The 8,190-nt window shown below is 34.4% G+C and overlaps 1 pseudogene; it reads left to right on the plus strand.

Moving 5' to 3' along the window:
• LOC114399053 overlaps positions 1-762 on the plus strand; it is a 97,812-nt pseudogene extending 97,050 nt beyond the window's left edge.
• The last annotated feature ends 7,428 nt before the right edge of the window (positions 763-8,190 follow it).

Here is an 8,190-nt window from a genome sequence, read left to right on the forward strand (position 1 = left end):
AAATGTTCATGTTCTGAAATATAAAATGCAAAATATTTTCCTTCTGGTATTATCATTCAAGATTGCTTGCGGCTATAAATTGCCTAATTGTTGTTTTGTTGGTTACGGTAGCTGTGGTGTGAATTGCATATTTTGGATCAAAATTCCTGTAATCACACTTATATCCTTCCTTGAATAAAATGAAAAATACATTGAATTGTTGTCTAGTGATATATTTGTAAACAATTTATTTAAATTGAACATACAGTTTGTGGTAGGTAAACTATTTTTCCTTTTATCTTTGAGATTTTATTGGAATTGAACGCATTGCATGTTATATGGCTTCTGCTAGACATAAATTTGACAATATTTTGTTTTGAGTGACAGAGAATCAATAATGTAGCCTTGAGAGAGCAACTGAGTGATGTGGAATCCCTTTCAGAGGAACTTATTGACAGGACTCTGCTTACTTTTCTACAACAAGTAGAGGATGGAACTTGGACTTCAGGTGGGTGGCCTCAAGTATACACTGACTACTCAGTGTCCAAACTTGCAGTTAATGCCTATACAAGGCTTATGGCAAGGAAGCTTTTTGAGAGACCAGAAGGTCAAAAAATTTATATTAACTGCTATTGCCCAGGTTGGGTGAAGACAGCTCTTACAGATTATGTAGGGAATAATACTGTTGAGGAAGGGACAGATGCTGGAGTCTGGCTTGCCCTTTTTTCTGACCAAACATTCCTGGGAAAGTTTTTTGCTGAGAGACAGGAAATTAACTTTTAAGCTGTTTTTGCCTATTGGGATTACAAGAATGTTAAGTCCTACTACTGAATTTTGCAAATTTTCAAAGGAAAAGAAATATGGAATTTGTCTGTTGGCATTAGTTTACTAGCAGGTTTAAGTTTCCTCCATTACCATTTAATTTAATTTCATTGATAAGCTAATTCTTTTAGATATTTTATGCTTCACTGGTTGTAACAGCAGCAATTTTACTTAGGGGAACAGAAATCTATATATATATATATATATATATATATATATATATACACACACACTTCAATTTAGCAGTGCTTTATTAGCAAAGCAATGGTGGAGAATATTAGCTCATCCAGATTCCCTCATGGCAAGACTCCTAAAAGCAAAATATTTTCCCCTGACCTAGCCTCTTCAAGCCCGTGCAGGTCACTACCCGAACTATACTTCGGTGGGTATGTACCAGGTCAACAATCTCATAGAGGAAGAATCTAAATGGAAGGTAGGAAATGGTATAAAGATTGATGTATGGCGTGACGAGTGGATTCCCAACACCATCCACAACAAAGTGTCTTGTCAGCCTCAAAATGAAGTTGAAGACCAGATGACTGTATAAATGAGCTGATTCACCATGACCATGACAATAGGTACTGGAAGGAAACGCTTATCAGAAGCATCTTTTCTGAACATGATGCCCAACAATTCCTTGGAATCCCTTTGAGGATGTTCCCTGACCAAGATAGAGTGGTGTTGAAATATTCAGAGGATGGATGGGGAGTACACGGTAAAATCAGGATACCATGTGACAATGAAGAATATGGAAAGAGCTCCAAACATTCACCAGTGCTATTTCTGGATTTTTTTTGGAAAGACATCTGGAGTGTTATTGTTGCTCCAAAACGTAGGTACTTGGTATGGAGAACCCGTAAAGGAATTGTGTCAGTAAGGAAAACTCTCCGAAGGAAAATCCAAGTCTTAGATCCCATTTCCCCTGCTGCGGAGAGGATGAAGAGACAATTGAACCCTGCTTCATGTATTGTGAAAAGGTCCAACAAATATGGTTTGCAAATCAGCTGGGGGAATCTCTGGGAAATCAGCGCACATCGTTTAATACTTGGCTGGTATGATGCTTAGAAACCAAGGATAGGGGGCTTTGCACAGCAGATGTTTGGGATGTTATGGTCAATCTGGCGAAGAAGGAATAATTGGATCTTTCAGCAAAAGAAAACCCCCATAAGCTTAGTTATTGATCGTTCCTTTTGGGTTATTTGCCGAAACACAGTGCTTTAGAGCCGCCACAACAGTGACTCATCAGAATAGATGGTGTCCACCCTCAGCAATTAATAAAATTAAACTTTGATGCCGCTTGCAAGAACGGTATTGGAATTGGCATGGGCGTAGTTTGTCGTGATTTAGAAGGAAACGTCTTGGCCTCGGCCACGAGCCAACTTCCTTATGTTCCTTTCCCCAAAATTGCTGAAGTTCTTGTCCCTGAGATGGACCCTTCAAGTAACAAGGGATCCAGTTTTCCAAAATTTCATCTTGGAAACTGACTGGCTTTAGATTGCACAAGCTTGGAGAGAAAATGTTAAAGAGCCAACTACTTATTTCAATGGGATTTTGGCTGACTGGAAAAGGCTTTCTTGGGAAATACCACATTTCGATGGCCAACTTAGCTTTTACTTTCCCTGGCAGTGTGTATAGAAGATACACATACACCACACTCTGTCTATTCTCCCAATTAACCTAGCTGATGTAAATAATACGTCTTATGTTAAATTAAATTTAGCTTTGTAAAAAAAAATGTCACTGCTCTAGTTTCTACTAATATGTGAGCACGATATAAAAAGACAAAAATAGGCAGAGGAATAGAATCAAAATATTTCGATAGATGTTATTTTCTTTTTTTCTGAAAATAATGACTAATTTTAACATTAAAATATATTTTTCGTTTTTATAATTTTTTTTTTCGTACTGTGATTTTATTTTAATTTTTTAACTAAGCTCAATTTTAACGGAAGCTAGTAGGTGTTGGATTGCACAATACGTGTCAATACTTTTTCTTATGTCATTCCCTGGTTCGCTACTCCCTCCCTCTGTTGCCTCATCCAACATGCGTCTTCTTCTCTCTTCCTAGCCTCTTCTAACTAATTGGGTTCGGACTCCGCAACTCACCTTCACCATGGTTGTTCAAGAGGAGAGAGTCGCAGAAGAGAACGACGCAGACGAAGCCGTAATGGTGCAATTCTGACTCCCCAACCACCGCACAAGGAGAGCGTGACAAAGATGGGATTAGTCTCATAGACGGAAAACAATGATTCAGGTTGTGGTTTTTTTGTCATCAGAGGTTGGGTGTTTGACGGAGGTTGATGGTGGTGGTCTGCAGTGATGGCGCGCTCTGTGTGCGATGAATATGGTAAGTGCGGTGGTTTAGGTGTGCTCGGTTTGTTGGAGAGTAGAGGTTGAGGATAGTAAAGGTCACTAGCGTTTGGCTCGGAGGTGGTGTGATTCATTGTAATCTGGCCTGGTGGTGGCACAGTACTGATGTTTGGCTGGTGTGGTGTTGATGGTGGTTGAAGGTGGGCTATTGCGTGTGCCGTGGTTATTTGTTAGTGAATACTGATCAGTTGAGTGGTTTTATTCTCGGATTATTTGGTTCTTGCCATAGTAAAGCCGACATACAGAGCATACAAAGGGCCATGAATTTAATTAATTAGTTTGAAAAGGATAAAAGCTAACTTATTGTTTTAAGGAAATTTCTGCTGTTATGTATAGAAATATCGGTCAATGGTTTTATATATGTCTTTGTTTGTGATACTGTGCATAGGGTCTTTAGTTTACTTCGTATGCAGTTTGGCACTAAATTGTATTCCAGGTGCTGTTTGGTGGTATTCATGGTGGCTTGTTATGGTGTTTGATGATGGAGGTGGTTGGCTTTGATCAAAAAATTGATATCGGGTGTGTTTCGATTTGAGAGAGATTCACATAATTATATCTGAGTTTGAGGGAAAGGGTTTGTGTAATTTTTTTTTCCTACAATTTGAGGTGGTTTTTAAACACCACCCATTGTGTTTTGATTTTTTTTTTAATTTATCTTAATTTTTAATCCCAAAAATTACAATTTAAAATTTAAATTAAAAAAAACATCATGTAAGTTTGAATTTCTTCAAATTTAATTTTGAGTCAAATAGTCATATATTTTTATTTGTTGAGGACCAAAAATAAATAATTTTTTTATAAGGACTAAAAATAAACTTTCAGTATTTTGCAGGTAAAAAAACATGTTTTAGTTCAATTTTAATAAATGTTATTGTTTTATCCTTAACACAACGCTGTTGTTTTTAACTTATTGCTGAAGATTGAAATTCTTTTTAAAAGAATTGATTTATTGAACTTTTAAAAATTAAAATACTAGAAATAAATAATATTAAATTAAATATTAGGCGCAACTAATGAAGAAAACTAATTTATAGAATAACATTAAAATAAAGAAAATAAAATAAAATATGCACAAATAATATAAAATATGATTTAAATATGTTTTTTATTTTTGTAAGTTAGCGTTTTTTATTTTTTATCCTTATAAGTTTATTTTCTAATTTTAGTCATGTAAGTTTGTATTTTCTTTTAATTTTGGTTCATGTAAATGGAATGGAAATTTATGGGAACTATAAATAAAAGAATTAAAATCTTAAAGGGATTAAAATTAAAAAAATACAAATTTATAAAGACTAAAAATGAACAAAAATACTTACAAGGGACTGAAATTAAAAAAGTGTCAACTTATCAGAAATAAAATTAGAAAAAATAAACTTCAGACACCAAAAATGAAAAAATCACTAACATACCGAAACTAAAAACATATTTAAGTATAGAGAATTTTATATCATCCTAACTTAATAATAATTAACTTATAGGTTATTCCAAACAATATTTCAATTAGTTAATTGAAAATGCATATCTATTAAATTTTAAAATAAAATAACTAAAAGGTAAAAATATAGACTAAAAATATCTATCATGTATTTTTGGCGAACAAAAGCCAGAGTATCGTAATTTCTAATATTGTTTATCAAAATTTATTAAATATCATGAAATTATGTAGGCAACACTTTTAATAAATCTTACTGATGATTTTATAACTTTCAATAAATACTAACTAATAAAAAAAATGTGTTAAAAAAATTATTAACCAAAATTTGTTAACACAAATGATTTGACAAGATATAGGTTCCATTCTCCACTTGAAAATGAAGTTGCAGACTTGCAGTTGAAAGAATAATTTTACTCCATAACGATTACATCAGGTGGAGAAGGGCATTAATTACAAATTAAATAAAAATCTCAAATATTTCCTAGTTAAAAAAAAAAAGAAATTATTAGATAATGTAAACTATCATCGTCTTCAAGTAATACATAATTTAGTGTCGTGAATTATTTTTTATAAATTAAAAAACTTGAATACTTGACGCATAAAAAATTAATCAAAACCATGGATGCTGCTAATTATGGACTACCGAATAATTTTTCCTGCAAGAGTATGTTACTGCTTACTTACTACTCGTGGTGTGAAATTATTAAATGACACGGATAAATCTTGCGGCGGGCAAAGATGACAGACACATACATCTTGATTCAATGAAATCCCACATCGCCATAGCACAGAGAGAGAGTTCCCACTTCACTTCTTCTAAGCCTTATTTGCACTCTGAATTCTCCTTCTTCCTCCTCTATCCCTAAACACAACAAGAAGATAAGTTTCACTTCAATAGATTTTCTTCCCTCTCAACCAAAAAGTCAATGCTCGGTCATCCTCTTATTCACTTCTTTTTTCACTCTCAAGTCTCAACTAACTAACATTTTTTCTCTTCAATCCCAGTCACACTTTCACCGTCAAACCAACATGAATCTTTTACTCGCTGCAGTAACTCTCCTCGTCTTTTACACGGTGAAATTATTTTACTCAAATTTGTGGGTTCCATGGAGAACGGAGCACCACTTCAAGAGGCAAGGGATAGGGTGCCCTGGCTACTGTCTGATCTTTGGGAACTCATCAGAGATCCGACGCGCGACTCTATGTGGAAGCCAAGTTAGAGGCAAGTGCGTTCGACCACCATGACATCATGGGACACGTGGTTCCATTCTATGATCGGTGGTCTCGCACGTATGGGAAAACATTCTTGTACCGGTTCAGTTCCATGCTCCCATTGGTCGTAACAAAACAGACATGATCAAGGAGGTGCCGATGAACACACGCAGGGAGTATGTGAAAGTTTCGTTCAACCCTAGTTGCTCTTTGGACAAGGGCTTGTGGGACTTGAGGGTTATCAATGGGCCCTTCACAGAAGGATTATCAATCTGGTTGTTCTTCCTGCGATTAAAGTGAAATGACTAAATTGATTTTCACTTAAAATTCAAATGCACTCATCCCCTCCCTCATGACACAGCATTCACTTGGTCCTCCATGTTGCGCCGTTGCTAGTATGTCCTCTCCATTCATCTTCATCATTCTATGGATCATCTTCATGATGGTGTCACTGTGAGTATCCTTATCTCCTCAATTGTGTGTTTGTTTTATTTTTACTATGTTAAACCCATACGGATTATACAAATGGAAATCGGTATGGATCACACGGATTTCTAATCACTATTAGAAATTACACTTTCAACATCGGTTATTTAGGGCATTCTACATCGGCTCTAAAACCGATGTTGAAAGTGACGATGTTGAATGTATCATCATTAACATCGGTTTTCAAAAACCGATGTTAACATAAATACGATAACATCTGTTTTCTAAATAACCAATGTTAAAAACAAAGAACTACAACAAAAAAAATGTATGCATGACGAAAGTTGACATCGGTTTTGTAGTAAAACCGATGTTAATGTTATATATTAACATCGGTTTCAGTAGAAAACCGATGTCAATGTTGATGATGCATATACTTATTTGTTGTACGTCTTTGTATATAACATCGGCTATTCATAGAAAACCAATGTTAATGTACAACTTTAACATCGGTTATTTATAGATAATCGATATTAACTTTTGTATATTGACATCGGTTATGTATAGATAGCCGATGTTAACTTATGTACATTAACATCGGTTATGTATAAATAACCGATGTTAATATAGAAACAGTAACATCGGTTATGTATGAATAACCTATGTTAATGTACAAAAGTTAACATCGGTTTTCTGTATGACCGATGTTAAGGTTCATGTCGACATCTGTTTTTGTAAATAACCGATGTTATTTACCATATTAACATTGGTTTTTGTTAATAACTGATGTTGTTTTCAAGTATTTTTTTATATATACTTTCTGTTTTTACAGTAAACCCAAAATTGTACCTGTAAAATGCAATTTCAAGCCCAATTCATAGCAAATAAACATTTTATTATGCTTTCAAGCAGTTTTAATGATAATAAACATCAAATAATTGATTTATCATAAAGAACAATCATCAAATGAATTCAATGTTCATATTACATAGAAAATGTCAAAAATGTTAGATCAAAGTAAACTAAGCTAAAGATAATGTCCCTAAATCCTAGGTTTGATCTCTAACACGGAGATAAAACTGTGTCCACTGGATCCGCAATGCCTTTAATCTCTCTGGCTCCAATGGTCTAGGATCGTTAAAATACTGCATGATGAAATAAATCATAATAAGTTAATAATATAATACAAATTATAAATAAATCGATTTTGTTTGAAATAAACTTACCGCTTCCAAATTATTCCTAAAAGTTCCTAAAATGATGGTGGACATCCAATTCATCACATAGTAGTCGCATTTAGTACTTCCTTTTTGTCTATTACACTAAATACATAATGAAATTTGGATATTAATTAAACAACTAGTGTACAGACACATAAATAAATATATATAAGTGGAAGTTTTATGTAAATGACGTACCTTGACGATAATCCACCTAGCAGGAGCCTTTGATTTAGGCTGTGGAGCATCATCAAGACCTTTTAAAGCACTGTTCCAGATGAGTAACAATTAAAAACTGGTGTTGTACATTGAGGTATTTCAATGCAAATGTATTGAAAAGAACACTAACCTATTAATAATCCCCTTAAGGTAGTTGTTTGGCCTGTTATGCAATGAACAAAACCAGACAACTAGGTGTTCCTTGGGCAGGATGACCACCATCTGCCAGTGTCCGCTGCGGTGGAGATTAATATGGGTTAGTACATTAGTAAATATTAATTAAATTCAATTATTTTGTGTGACTTACCCATTTAGGTAGGCTCCAAGATAGACATCGCGTTTTGAACTCTGCATCCAAGTCTTTATGTAACTTTCAGACTCAAACTGCGATTGCCCAGACCTCTGAATAGACTATGGCTCGAGGAATCCATAGATATCAGAATTCCCCGCTCGCATACATGTTTCAGTGAGATGTATGTTTATGTTAAGTCAAAGTTAAATATTTAT

This window comes from Glycine soja, chromosome 19 (genome assembly GCF_004193775.1).
Source record: "Glycine soja cultivar W05 chromosome 19, ASM419377v2, whole genome shotgun sequence".
NCBI classification, from domain to species: Eukaryota; Viridiplantae; Streptophyta; class Magnoliopsida; order Fabales; family Fabaceae; genus Glycine; species Glycine soja.